Source organism: Nothoprocta perdicaria, unplaced genomic scaffold (genome assembly GCF_003342845.1).
Source record: "Nothoprocta perdicaria isolate Ctin4 unplaced genomic scaffold, notPer1 scaffold_123, whole genome shotgun sequence".
In the NCBI taxonomy this organism is placed as follows: domain Eukaryota; kingdom Metazoa; phylum Chordata; class Aves; order Tinamiformes; family Tinamidae; genus Nothoprocta; species Nothoprocta perdicaria.
Window position 1 is genome coordinate 1,684,401 of NW_020454350.1, and position 14,890 is coordinate 1,699,290.

General features: G+C 34.8%; 1 protein-coding gene across 4 annotated transcripts in view; it reads left to right on the forward strand.

The window, feature by feature from the left end:
• NKAIN2 (sodium/potassium transporting ATPase interacting 2) overlaps nt 1-14,890 on the forward strand; it is a 280,639-nt gene that overhangs the window by 187,217 nt on the left and 78,532 nt on the right. The gene's annotated exons all lie outside the window — the stretch shown is intronic.

Here is a 14,890-nt window from a genome sequence, read left to right on the forward strand (position 1 = left end):
ACTGGATTTTAATAGGAAAGGTAAAGTATGGTTATTCACTTTGATTCAACATTCAGTTGCAATATCAGAATCTCCATTTCACAGAATTATATCTAAAGATTCAGAGAATGTGTTTATGACTACTTTGCAAACACTGCCACTAATAACTGATTTAGACTGCTGTAATATTGGACCGAATATACTTCTTGTGTGCAGAACAGATATTATCAGCTGTGATCTGCTCTTTATTAGGAAAGCATGTTGCACATTAATCAAATGATTAATATCTATTGTGAAGGTAGAAATAGTGGTCTTTGCTGCTGATATTTCTAAAGCATATGAACTCTGTGGTGGCATCAAAAGTCACTGGATCTAATATATCCATAGGTATGGTACACAAATATCAGTTGATAGTTACAAGTAGCAGCAGGATGTTGAGTAGAAACTGGAATTATTTATGATAAATTTATGATAAATGATCACCACAGGTATGACAGCAGTAAGAAGTAGAGTAATATTGAATAAGAAATTAGGACTTGACAGATTTGAAAATCATCATATGAAAATGGAAACTAGGAAATTTATATTCAAGTTCATACAAAGAAATAAAAACATGCGTACCAGTCTCATTGACCACAAGACTGACTAATTACAAGTCCATTTGCCTTTGAAATATCTAGAAAAAAAAAAAGAGTTGTTTCCTTTTTGCAAGCAATTTAAGTTTAAAAATTCAAAATCAAAGGATATCATATTTTAATCTTCTGAATAAGATAGGAACCAAACATAGTCAATGCTAATACATTTCTGATTACAAAAAAATTAAACGTGTTACTGTATTTTAACAAATCAGTTTAAGATTATATTMATCACTAAGATAGGATCAGCTAAAGGAAATTCTGCTGGCTTCAGGTTTGGGTGAACAAAGCCCTGGAACCTCTTTTATCCCCATTCYGTCTATTTAATGAAAAAACTTATTGAACTTATTAAGTTTATTTTTAGAACTGTGACTGTTTCTTGGCCAAAATTTTCCATTTTCATCTCCCTGAATGCTTGTTTATAGCATTGTTTTTCTGACTACTATCAATATCTTTAGAATTTTATTTGTTGTTTCTGAAACTTTTTTTCATAAGCTATGACTTCCTTTATTTTTCTTGGGGAAATTTATCATTCATATCTTTTCTTCTTTTCCTAAGACTGTAGTTTTCTGTCCACAAATCAAATTCTCCTTGTCAAATTAAGTAAGAAATAGTCAGCTACAAACTATCTTACCTTTCTTTTTCCTTTTTTTCTTTCCTGTGACTAGTTAAAACATTTTTCTCACGACAAATTCTGCAGTAAATTTGATTTTATTATGAAAGCAAAGTTTACCTGGCCTTTTCTCAAGATTTCTGGTGGGACATCAGACTAAAGTTTGGAGTTTTCCTTCAGAACATTGCAGCCATGCAAAATCCTGGTAGAAGGCTGGGAATCTGCCTGCTTAGGAGCTGGGATTCCAGTGCAGCCTGAATTCCCTGGGATTACAATTCTTAGTTGTTTAGTTAATTGGCTCAGAACTCAATCTTCTGGAATCATAAGCTGCAGAAATCTTGTCTGAAAGTCCTCAAATTTTTCACGCTACACGAGTTCATGAATGCTTTAATAACAAATTTCTAAAAAGTCCAAAAGGACTTAAAGAACAGGTGATCAAATTACCAGATATTTCTAATCGCAGTGCCTTCTTAGAACCCCTATCTGCAGAAAACAAATACTCAAAGCCAGGTATTATTGGTTTTTGAGATGCATATGTGTATGTGTATATCTATATACACACACCTACATAGATGCACCTACACAGATGCACACACATGCATATATATATATATATACACATGCACATATCATTTATTTTTAAACTGAATTATATGTACTTGAGAGGATTTGCATATTTTATTTCCTACATATATGAAGCTGAATGCAGATACCTGCATTTTGAGTAAGCATTTAGATCTGCGCTAAAGCCGATAGAGAGGARCGGGGAATCATTTAGGGAATGATTCACCTTATACTGAAGATGACTTCTATAGCTAGTGAGATGACTCATACCCTGAAGGTGTCAATGCAGCTCCACTAACTCTATGGTGACTGGCTCAGAGGTAGGCATCAAAAAGCTAGAAAAATGAATTGGAGCCATTCCATTTCATACTCTGGGAGTCTGGGAGAATGGATGGAAGTACTATAGCAATCACAGTATCAAAAGTTGGGAATCTAAGAAAGAAGGTATCATTTAAATAGAGACTCATTCACTTAAAATTGCTTCCAGAAATGAATCTCCCTTCTCTTGCATTAAAATTGCTCATGTCTGTTAGAGAACTCCAGGGAAAAGTGTTATATTTAAATTCATTTATGTTTATGCCTTGCATGTTGGGCACTTCCAATTATTATATTAAATATACCAAACCTCAGTGGAATGAYGGGTGATAACTGTTACATATTTATAAATACTATGTATTCCCAAAACCATGAATTCTGTTATTACAATTATTGACTCACGTTGCCGAATGACTCAGTAGGACATTTAGTCCATATCCCCAACCTAAATAGGTATGAAAAACGTGACAGAAGTTTGTCTAATTTGTTCTTAAAGGCAAACAACAGAGCCCAAGCAGTCTATTTCGGTGGTTTCTTATCCTGTAACKTTAGAAATTATTTCTTTCTCCAGATCTTATCTGAAACCTCTTTTCTTACAATGTGGTTTCATTCTTGGGCCAATAATGGATATTTCCTTCATAGGGAATCAGGTTACTGTGTTCTTTTCAACAGCCAGTTACRCTCTCAGTCTTCTCTTTCCTGAGTTAATAAAACCTAATTCTTCCCGTCTTGCTTCATAGCTCTWCCTCTCAGACATCTATTTAGTCTGGTTAGTCTCCTCCAACTTTTCTCCAGTTGTTGCACACTTTTTATTGAAATATTTCAAATTGAAGCCTTGCTAGCACTAAGCTAAGCTTAATTTTACACTCTTATTTACATCACTGAGATGGAAGATTCCTTTTCTTTTGTTTCTGTTTATTTTTACAATAACACAACATTATTGACCCCTATTCAGTATCTGAACCATGATAACCTTTAAGGACTATTGCTGAACCACGTCAGCCATATCATACTTGTGCAACGAGTTATTTCAGTCTAAGCAGTTTTTTGCACTTGCAAAGGTGTGCTAAACAGCAACACAACTTCAGGACAAATCTCTAGATTCTTAAGATGCTTTTGAATGTTACTCATGTCTTCAACTGTACTTGCAGACTGTCAGTACACATTTGGTAAGTCTATTATCTATTCAATCATTCATATGATTAATGAAAATATAGTAGTATTGAATCCACAACAGACCTCAGCATAGCATTGCTTGATTTATTATGACCATTATGACCAAGGACCATTGAAAGTTCTTTCTGAGTATAGTTTTATAGTTTTCCTTCTTAAAAGATTGCCTTATTATGGGACAAACCAGCAAGATGTAATATATCTCAGTTTTGATAGCATTAAACTTCCATCCATTTGACATTCTCTTCAGCATACTAAAGAATCTTGGAATACTTACCATAATAGGGAAAAAATCAGCTCAAAAAAAAACCAAGAATAAAAAAAAAAATATATCACCATTAATATAGAAAGATATATAAATCAAATCTGTATATATCTTGGAAAGTATTTATCTCTGTATTTATCTGGACTCAAATAACAATTTTAATCTCATGTGCTGTGAGAATCCCATTAATTTAATGGAATTATAAACATTACAAAAAAATGAAATAATTTCTTAAATTATTTAGGACTAAGATGGAAATCTCTACAAATCATTCTGAACTGTCATAAGACTGAATAATATGTGAGGATAACTTAATGATGAACAAGATGCTGTGTGCTTAACTCAAGTTGTTGAAATGGTATGCAATTAAGCACTATACYGTAATGCTGAGGTGCATAAGGCAGAATCAAGGTTGCACATAAAAGCCTGAATTTGTCATTTCCTAAGCTTAGGGTGCTAAACTATGCAATCTTTATTTTAAAGCCTGATTGTGCCATTAGTTTTTAAGTTGAAAGCCCATTTGTTCTAACAGAGATATACACTGTAATAACACTTCACAGTTCACCCTTTCAGATGAAAGTCTTTATTTTAGGTTGAAAGCATATATGACTTTACTTCTATCTTCCCTGGACATCTTCAGCTCCTAGTGAATTCAGAATTGCATCATTCTATGCAGAAGACTACTCCTCACAGAAGTTTCAATACTTTTGATGCCTTTATCCAAGAAACATTCAAAATCAGTGATGCTTGCAAGTAATTTATTGGGAGAATTTTATCCAAAGAAAAGGGACAGAGAGGATGTGGTTTATTGCTAGCACTTCATAATAAAGTGATTATACAGATACTTTAAAACTTATTGAAGATTATATATTTTCCACTGGGCAGAAATATATTTTCATAAAAGTATTTTTATCCACCCTATACTTAATAAACCAGATATCCTATTATTTATTCCCTGAAACAAAATTAACCCTACTTCCATGAATTCACAAACTTCTTGAACACCAGAAAATCAAAAAAGAGCTCCTTGTATCATTCTGCAAGTGCTCTATTGTGTATACCAGCTTTCCAATTCAAAGTAATAAAAATAATCGATCTTCTAACATCTTGACACTGGAGTTTCTCTAATTCTGCTTTAGCACTAAACACAAAGAAAAAATTTAGTATAAGCAGCCCCAAGAGACAGTTCAACCAGATTTCTGCATTTCCCTGGGCTAAATCAGCTACTGAAAACTTAATTTAAGAAACTGACACAGACACCACAGTTAGAATACTAAATCTACTCCCCGTCAGTTTCTTAAATAAAGTTTTCAATCACTGATTCGGTCTACAGAGAGAGGCCTCTCTTAAGCTATGCTCATTAAAGATCATTGCTCCACGTGTTTCATCTTAAGCATGGGTGGAAACTGGAGGATCTTTGGATTCAAAGATGCATCTTAAGTGAAATTTTAGTTAGTGTGCATGAAATGCTTGTAAATAAAACATGCAGGCATAAGCATTGTGATATGAGTCAGGTGAAATGACTGAGAGAGAAAAAGCATTTTCTCTGGGGGAAAATGGGGCCTGGGTGACCCCTGGGGGACACTAGTGGCCACGGGCCTCCAAGCAGATTCAGCCCCATTTATCACCACCCTCTGAGCAATGCCATCAGYCAGTTCTCAATCTACCTCACTGTTCACCCGTCCAGTTTGCACTTCTCTGACAGGAGTTATCCAAGAAGATATTATGGGACACGCTGTCAAAAGTCTTGCTGAAGTCAAAGTAGACAACATCCACAGCTTGTTCCCTCGTCCATCCAGCCAGTCATCCCATTGTAGAAGGCTATCAGATTCCTCAAATATGACTTCCTCATGGTGAATTCATGCTGACTACTCCTGAGCACCTTCTTTTCCTTGACATGCCTAGAGATGGTCCCCAGGATGAACTGCGCCATCACCTTTACAGGGACGGAAGTGAGGCTGACCRGCTTGTAGTTTCCTGGCTCGATGACCTCTCCAAGATGATAGAGAGTGACTGAGCAATAAATGCTACCAGTTCCCTCAGCATTCTGGGGTGCATCCCATCCAGGCCCACAGATTTATGGGTGTCCGGTTTGCTTAATTAATCCCTAACCCAATCCTCCTCAACCAGTGGAAGGTCTTCTCTCATGCTTACCTCTCTTTTATTTGGGCTCTGTAGTCTATGGGGACTAGCCGTAGCAGTAACACTACTTTCTCTGCATCCTCCGTCACTAAGGTCCCCTCCCCATTTAGCAGCAGGCCTACATTTTCCCTAGTCTTCCACTTGYTGCTGACATATTTATAGAAGCCCTTCCTGTTGTTTCTGATATCCCTTGCTAACTCTAATTCCAGATGGGCCGTGGCTTTCCTTGTTGCATCCCTGCATTCTCTGGTAGTGTGTCTATATTCATCCCATGTGGCCTGGCCCTTTTTCCACATCCTGTATGCTCTCTTTTTCTTGTTAAGTTTACACAACAGCTCCTTGTCCATCCATGCAGGTCTCCTACCCACCTTGCTCAACTTCTTTCTTCTAGGAATGCACTGACCCTGAGCCTGGAGAAAGTGGTGCTTGAATATTAGCCAGCTCTCCTAGACTCCCTTTCCTTCTAGGACCCTGATCCAGGGGGCAGCTCCAAGGAGCTCCCTGAAGAGGTGAAAATTGGCTCTCCTGAAATCCAGGGTTGCAATCCTACTTCTTGCCCAGCTTCCTCCATGCAAGATCATGAATTCCAGTATCTCATGGTCACTGCAGCCAAGACTGCGCCCAACGCTCACATTTCCCACTAGACCATCTCTGTTTGTTAGTACCAGGTCTAGCTGTGCCCCTCCCTTTGTTGGCTCATCAACCACTTGCATCAAGAATTTATCATCTGCAATGTTCTGCAGGGACCTTCKGGACTGTCCCCGGCTGTGTGATTATCCCAGCACACATCGGGGTGGTTRAAGTATCCCATGAGGCCCAGAACCTGTGATCCAGAGGCTTCCTGTAGTTGCCTGTAGAAGCCTTACCCACTTCCTCTTCCTGGCCAGGAGGCCTGCAAGYAGTCTTGCACTGTAGAGACCAACACTGGACGCTGCACTCCAGATTTAGTTTCACCAGAGCTAAGTGAAGTGAAAGGATCATCTCCTCCATCCATCTTGCAACCATCTGCCTAATTCAGCCCAGGATGCTGTGGTTCATCTTTGCTGTTCTGGCTCATTCTCACCTTAGTGTCCTCGAGGCTCTCTGCAGRCTGCTCACCTGCCAGGCAGTGCTCAGCTGTAACAGATGGAGCCTGTATTCTCACTGAAAAGTCCTACTAGTTAGTAGCTAGTAGGAAACTACTAGTTAKTTACTAACTAGTAGGAAACTAGAATGGGAGTCTTATTCTGCCTTTGAAACAAATCAATGAAAATTTGAACTGAAAGGTAATTTTTCCTTKTGCACAGCCGTGTGAGATGGAACAAAGTGTCAAAACATCAATCTCCTGTAATAGTGGAACTGACTTCTCATATGAGCTGACATTAAACTATTGACATAGCTTATCAAGGAACCAATTTTAAAGGGTGTCTACCAGATACAAGATACTACTGTTCAATTAAGAAATTACTCTTCATTGCCTTTTACAAAAATATCTCCTTAATATTTACACTTAATATCTGAAATAAAATGCAAGAACAGATCAACTTTAAAATAATGCCAACTGATTCGTATATTCCTTTTTTTATTTTATGCTTGTTTTTACAATTTAACTATTGAAAAGAGAACAAAGCTTTTACAAAGAAGGGAGAAGCACACAATGCAAAGTAGTATTTGTTATATCATTAAATAACATGACTTGTTAACTGCTGCATCTTCAATGAAAATATTTGTATCTAAGAGGAAGGAGAAGAAAATCATGGGAAACAAAGCTATTATAAAAAGTTTTATGATGAAATACTATGATATTTAGAAAGTATTTTTATCACCTGGTAACACTATTAGTTCAAAACCATAACCCTTCACTGTGAATTTGCATGATATTTCTTTGGCTATACATGCTATTTATGCTATRTTTTGTATGCTATACGTAAAAGTATATATAGTCTTATGTAGTCTGTAACCATATGTCTGCTATACAAACTATATATTATAAAAAGGATAARATACTATGATAAGGCTAAGATGTGCAAATAGTGGATCCTTTTATTTAACTGTTTTTGCCATCTCAACATAGGTATTCTTAAACTCTGCAGACAGTCCTGTGTGATACAGCAGCATTGCATGCAGAGTAGTCAGTATGTAGCTTAGTAACAGATTAATCTATGGGCTAGATTAGCCCTTAGCTAATTTCAGCTGCTACTTTTTCTTTTATGGTGCATGAGGGCACATTCCTTCATACTAGCTAAAGTCTGACGGGGCATCACAATATTATTCCTTAAAGTGTGCTTCTGAGAACTTCATAGAAAACACATTTGTCCAAAGTTATTTACTGATTCTTTTAAAATGTCCTCAAAATATTTTATGAAGCTGTAGTTTACTAATCTGATGGGTATGGTCATCCTTTACTAGTAACTCACAAGAGCAAAATACACTAGCTAAATCATGGAAATATGAGATCTGAACCCATATCGCCTACCATGAATAAATGGAAGTACTAGCATTTTSTATTTCAATTTGCTGCTTAAATGCCCTAATGAGTCTGGTTTAAAAAGCTCTGACATTTTCTTCTGTAAACGTTGAAATGAATACTTTATGGTATTGTTCTCGTTCTTTTCATTTTTAAACTATAACTGTTCTCCAAATTCAGCTAGAATTCCCTAGTAGTTTCAAAATAATTTTTGAGAAACACTTTAGAAAAATAGAAATTACCATCTCTGGAACAGAAGAAACTGTGAATTTCCTTAGGGTAACTTCCTCAACTTCCCCAAAGGGTACAGCTGGTATACCAACCATCCTCAATTTACTTCGTATTCAAGATAAGTTAGATCTTATTTTTGCAGTTAGATGACAGTAGTGGATAATCAATCAGTTTTCATAAAATTAATCTGTGGTCCATGATAAGTGACATAAGATGTACAAAAAGAAAGAGCAGTTTCACTTACTGTTAAATTAATTACTACATATAAAGCGAAAAGAGTTTGATATATCAAATCTGAATATGACCTTACATATTCTAATAAATATCTTCATGTACAAGGACGTAAATGAACTCTTTATGAACTAAAGTTAGTCATAGTGGTATAACACAGCCCTGTGACAATTGTTTTGTTCTTTCACAAAATAAACAGAACCACTGAGATATTTAATGAAGGAATTTTCTTCTGAACAGACTGTATCAGAGAAGTAAAACTATCAGAGAAGTTCTTTTGCAGTCTTCCCTACTAAATTGTTGACCATGATGAAACTTGGCCTTGGAGAGGCATGATTAAGCAGAGTATTCTTGAGATGGCTTAGCAACCATTTATCTTAGAAAAGGAAACATTTTAAAGATACTTCTTTGGTCCTATTATTTTACTGAGGACCTAGACCTTTCCATTTGTAGCTTTGTTCTTAGCTCACTGGAAACTCTTCTCAGTCCATTGGATATTGTAMAAATTTAAGATGTCCTTGTCCTTAGAGTATTTTTTTTTTAGAATTAGAAGGTTATTTATATTTATCTCTGCAAATTCTAAGCACTATTGATCTATGTATGTGCGTGGATAAAAAGAATATGAAGCATATTTCCTTTACCATTTAAAAAGAAGAGAAGAAAATCCATCTTGAGAGACTAAAGTGACTAAAAAGCATTCTGTTCTGTAAATGATAACCTAATACAAATATAGTGATATTTCTGTAAACTTGAAATCATTTATTTTAAATCTAAAATCAGCAAAAAGTGAGAAATAGTCATAATATTCACTTAATTTAGAAAAGAAATTCAGAATTACACTGAATTTTGAATGACTGTAAAACACTTGTAACTGAAAATTAGCTTTCTAATATACCTGTTGGATCATCATTTTTTGATACACCAAAATATGTCTGTTGCCTTTTTGTATCTTCAGGTTTAAATTTTCAGCTTATTATTTCCAGACTTCTGGATCTCATAGTTAACTAATACTTCGTGATGTGGGAAGCTCTGTTCAGCTGCCCTTTTCAATGTTTTTTTTATCATTCTACCAAGCTTAAATCTTCCAGAAAGTGTTTTATAATATTCTAGTGTTTGGTACCCTCACTAAATTTGTAGAAGACTTAGATTCCTATGTGATAGCCCAAAGACTGTAACCTATCAAGTCCCAATAATAACTGACTGTACATCACGCAATACTCAGATGAAGTTGTTTCTCCTTTTCCCTGTAAAATAAAATCAAAGGATTTAAATTCTTAGTCTAAAAAGATTTAACATTCTTAGTCTAAAAATATTCTGTTTAAGTATGAAAAATATTCATGAGATAATAATAATCACTTTAACCTTGCAGTAAAAAATCCAAATTTTTACTTTATTTTTATGATATTTTTAATTGAAGAACTATATAGAGAAAAATTTCTTGAACAAAGCTGATAATGAAAAACGTTGCTGCTGCTGAACTGATGGAATTAATATTCAGGAGTTTAGCAGGGTATCTTTTTTTTTTTTAATAAATGGTAACAACAGAATTGTAAGGTTTGTCAATGTAGATATTTCAATACTAGAAAATATGAAGATCTTAATTAAGATAACATTAATTGCAGCTCTAAATTCCACAAGATTACTGATAGGAATGGTATAACAGAGTTATACATTGTCAATCCCTGTATTGTAGTAGCTAGACTTTTTGAGGACTATTTTACACTATTTTGTTCATATAACCCTGTAGTTTCGTTTTAGAAGAGAAAATCAGCACACCTGAGTGATGTCTTTCTCTCACACCTATGTCTTTATAAGGAATCCACTGAGATCTTTGGATGTACGCTATCCTAGAAATCATTTCAGTTACATTTGGAGTATTTTCAACAGGACAGGGGAAGATTAGAAAAGCTAACAGTGAGATAACTTATACTTTTATCACTGATGAACTGCAGAAGTAAATCTGCTGGATACATTCATACTGATTCAATCTTATCTCATTAATGGCATTTGGCTTATCACTCTACATCATATTTGGAGTTATACTGAGGCAAAATTCTTATGCAATAGGAAATTCAAAGACATAATTTTGAGTTACTGAAAAAATATTCAAATTAATATGAATATTCATACATGAACACAAAATTGTAGGGGAAAGAATTACCCAGGACAAAAAAAACTGTGAGAGGCTAGAAATAGTTTAAGATACAACGGAATAAAAAAGATTTGATAATAGAAGTCCATGATCCCTGCACAATTTTACAATAATTATTTCCTTTATATTGACTGTGGCTAAGAAAGAAAAAAAAAAAAAAAAAAAAGAAACCACACAGCTGCCAAGCTGTATTTTTATTCTTCACTAAGAACAGTTGTTTCTTTAGACAGAAAAAGTCTGCATGAATAAGAAAATGCTACTGCCTGATGGGAGCTACATTTAGTGGAAAAGTGAGGTAACAGAAGAAAAACCTGCTTGTAGAGGCCTCTGAACATACGAGGCATCCTGAACTGTAGATGCTTTCAGACACTGATCTTTTATCACTGAAAAGYTGTGTGATCATTCATTCTCCAAGCAGCCTGTTCTTGCTGGTTTGGGTTTGAAAAATGAAATAGGGAAGTTGCATGGTTGTCTTTGACTATACTTTTACTTGGCAGATCTGCACAGATTTCAGAAATTCTTAGTTAGAAAATAATTAGAAAAAATGGAAGAATCTCATTTCCTAATACAGTTTAATTTCCCTTAGTCTTCACAATCTCTTGTACTTTTAAAAAGAATAACCTTGATTCACTACCACATTTATTTTTGCTTGGAATTCTCTTGGATTCTTTGGGATCATCTGTTCCAAACTGCACCACAGCACTTAACAAAACCCTTACAATAAATAGTTATTGAACGGAAGTAGTATACATGTTAATACATAGGAGTTGTAATATACATACACAGTCTTCATTTTGAGTACACCTGTCCTGTTGCTGCTCATTAATACAAAGAAGGCCATATTTATTCCTACCAACTTTTAACACAGCTTCTAACACCATTCCTGCCATGTTCCATGTTCTGCGATTAGCTGCCTCAAACAGGCGATCTGCAAAATTATTCCTAAGAAAAAGTATTGTGCAAAGCTGTTATATGCTATATTAGACAGATATAGAACTATCAGGATTCCATAGTTTTCACAAACCAAGCTAGAATGACATTACACACATGAAGATGTCTGAACTTGTAGTATCTGTGACATCTCCAAGCTGTAATTTTGTCCAGTTCCGCAGTACCACTCCTGACCACTAAAAATACTGTGACATCTTTAGAACAGAAGATGTCCTACTGAATATTTTCCTCTGATTTTTGCCCTGTGTGAATAGCAAAATCTACTTTAATGCTCTGATTTTCATTAACAGGCTTTACAAATGTCACTAGGATTTACAAAAGCATCACCAGTGATCATCAATAAAGCTCATACAGATGTATTTCTGTGTACATGAAGGAAGTAGCTGCTTGTTGAACTTAAGATAATAAAATCTTCCTTGATGTACAAACTGCGAACAACCTCGTATCGACATGCCTGATGTGTATCAAAAGGACTTTAAGTTTTCACAATTCCAAGGCCCATTAGACCATTTCGCTGCATTTTTCCGATCATCGTCTGAGCCACAGATGTTTGGAAGAAAACATATGGCAAATACACAGGAGAGCACAAAATCCCTCGATTCCAGAGCAGTCTTCATCTCTGTCCACTAAAAGTACATTCAAACAGCAGAGTAAATAGCAAGTGGGCTTGTTAAAGAATAATTCTAAATATTTCCAATATAATAGCTGTTAGTGGTAGATGTAGTCTTTACTTTAGAAACTCACAGAGTTCTAAAAGGACATTTGAGTCCTTATCAGTTTTGTTATTAAGACATAAAACTCTTCATAAACTAGATATTCTTTGCTATTAGACAACAGGAAATGTCCTTCTAATCTGATTGAATGTAGAAGGACATGGTTTGAAGACTATGAGCAAGATCAAAACCTACAGTGCTTAATACCTGAGGTCCAACTTCTTAATACAGCTGACTKTGTACTAACTAGGTTCTTTTTGTATTTATTCTTATCCCACATGTTTTGGAGGTAAGAATTCACAGGGACTAATTTATGTGATTTTTGTGAAAATCGACTTCATTATCCGTCTTTTTACTGTCATATTTGTACAGAGACATGCATCGTACCATGATTTTCATCTTACCATGAATTTCCATCTTACCAGACCCAGATTTCACTTTCACTTACTACTTCCTTTTCTGAACTTGGCCTCTCTTAATTAATCAGATATGTAATAGCTTTAGTTTAGTATAGYTTATACTTAGTATAGTTTAATATAGTATAGTTTAGTTATAGTATAGTTTAAAAGTCTTCTCAATGACTTCAATCAAATTTTTGCAGGATTTAAAGTTCAGGCTTTCATTAAAAGTTGTTTTTTGTTTGTTTTCTAATGCCATGAATTAAGGGAGATAACACTCCTGTGACAGGTATCAGGTGTGTTTTATGAACAGACACAGCATTTATGAACCACACAGCATTTTACTGATTTACTTGGGATAAAAATAGAATACAGACTGACAATAGGTTTTTTTAATTTTACTGATAATCAGCAAAAGATTTTTGAACAAAGAAAGATCATTAGTCGTAATCACAGCATTCAACCTAAGTGCCAAAATATGATTTGGAAGCAAGGGAATTTGTGGGAATAAACTCAGGGAGAAAGAAAGCTGGATTTTGTGATTYTTTTATTATTATTATTTAATTATAAAGATTTTACTTTGTAATTATAATTTCTGTGTAACTTGGAACTTTAATTATAGTTTTAACCAAAAGTATTTTGGACTGCAGCACCTTGCAGAAGCAAATGTGTCTTTAAAGCAATGAATTTCTCACTAGAGTCCAATTTTGATCTTTATGTTTTACATAATACATTTTTACTTCACCTGGCAGGTGCTAAACAAATACTCAGTTTCAGTCAACTAATTTATTCCTTTATTTTTCAAGGAACACATTTTTCATCTCTTATCTGCACTTTGTAAAGTACTTTTAGTCCATCATGATTCTTCTGGATGTATCAGAACGATAAAATAGAGCCAAACAAAAAGTCCTATTTGTCCAAACAAAGAGTCCTAGTCACACCRCTGCTCTGATAAGAGACTAGAGGTTAAGAGTTTTCCATGGTAACTTGAATAGCTTAAATATTTTCTGACAATAAGATGATGGATTTTGATTTCAGTTATTTAGGAATAAATCCATTACTTCAAGCAAAGTTCCTCCAAAGATATTCACCCATTCTTGAACCTCTTACACTGGGTGAGAAGGACTTTGTGCTACAAAGGAACCATAACAACTCTGGCTCCAGAAAGAAAGGAAAAAAAAAAAAATAGAAAAAGGTGCCTTTGATGTTGGGGTAAAATATCTATTGACTGTACTCTAAGATAGACAGAATCTGGCAGGCACCAGAGTAGCAGATTTGCTAGAGAGAGGTCCACAGTCAGGTGAGATGTGTTGGGGGTGAAGGCATATAAATGTAGAAAAATATGCCTACTTTTAGCAAATTTGGACTGTTTATACAAATGTTCACAGTAATCTTAGTTACCTTCAAGATGCTTGAGGTTAGTTGSATCACTAAATTTATGGGAAGTGTCATATGATTATTCATATATCTAATCACTTGCTGGACCTGKCTGTTCTAACAACACTGGGCAATTATTCATTAAAGTAATATTTATGGTGCTTTCAGCATATCAGTCATGACATTATCAAACACCTCACTGAGTGGAGTTACATTTGCCTGAATTAATGCAAAAAGTGAAAAATAAGTAGAATTGAAGAATGACTATTTTTGAAGGGAGGAAAATAGGGGGACAATATATCTGCTTCAGAATGGGCATTATATTCATTTTGGCATGGTAAATCTAATTAGTTTGTAACATTTTGAAAACTTTATGAGAACTTTAATTATTAATATCATCAGGCTGAAAAAATGTAGGTTAGGTATGTGGAGAGTTTGGCTCTGAAAGACATTACTTAAAAGCAATCTTTTTTACRTGACTGAGCACATGTGCACACAGATTAGATACTCACACTTTACAATGAGGTTACATTTATAAATAGTTTATAAAGAGTTGATATGCAGCGTAGGCTATTACAGAATCCGCAAGGTCCACGTTTGTTTATAACCATGTATAACACCCTCAAGTATTGTGCAACCAAGTATAATTTATGAGAGTCATATCTGTAGTATTGTTTATGATGTATATTAATCATTTATTAATCC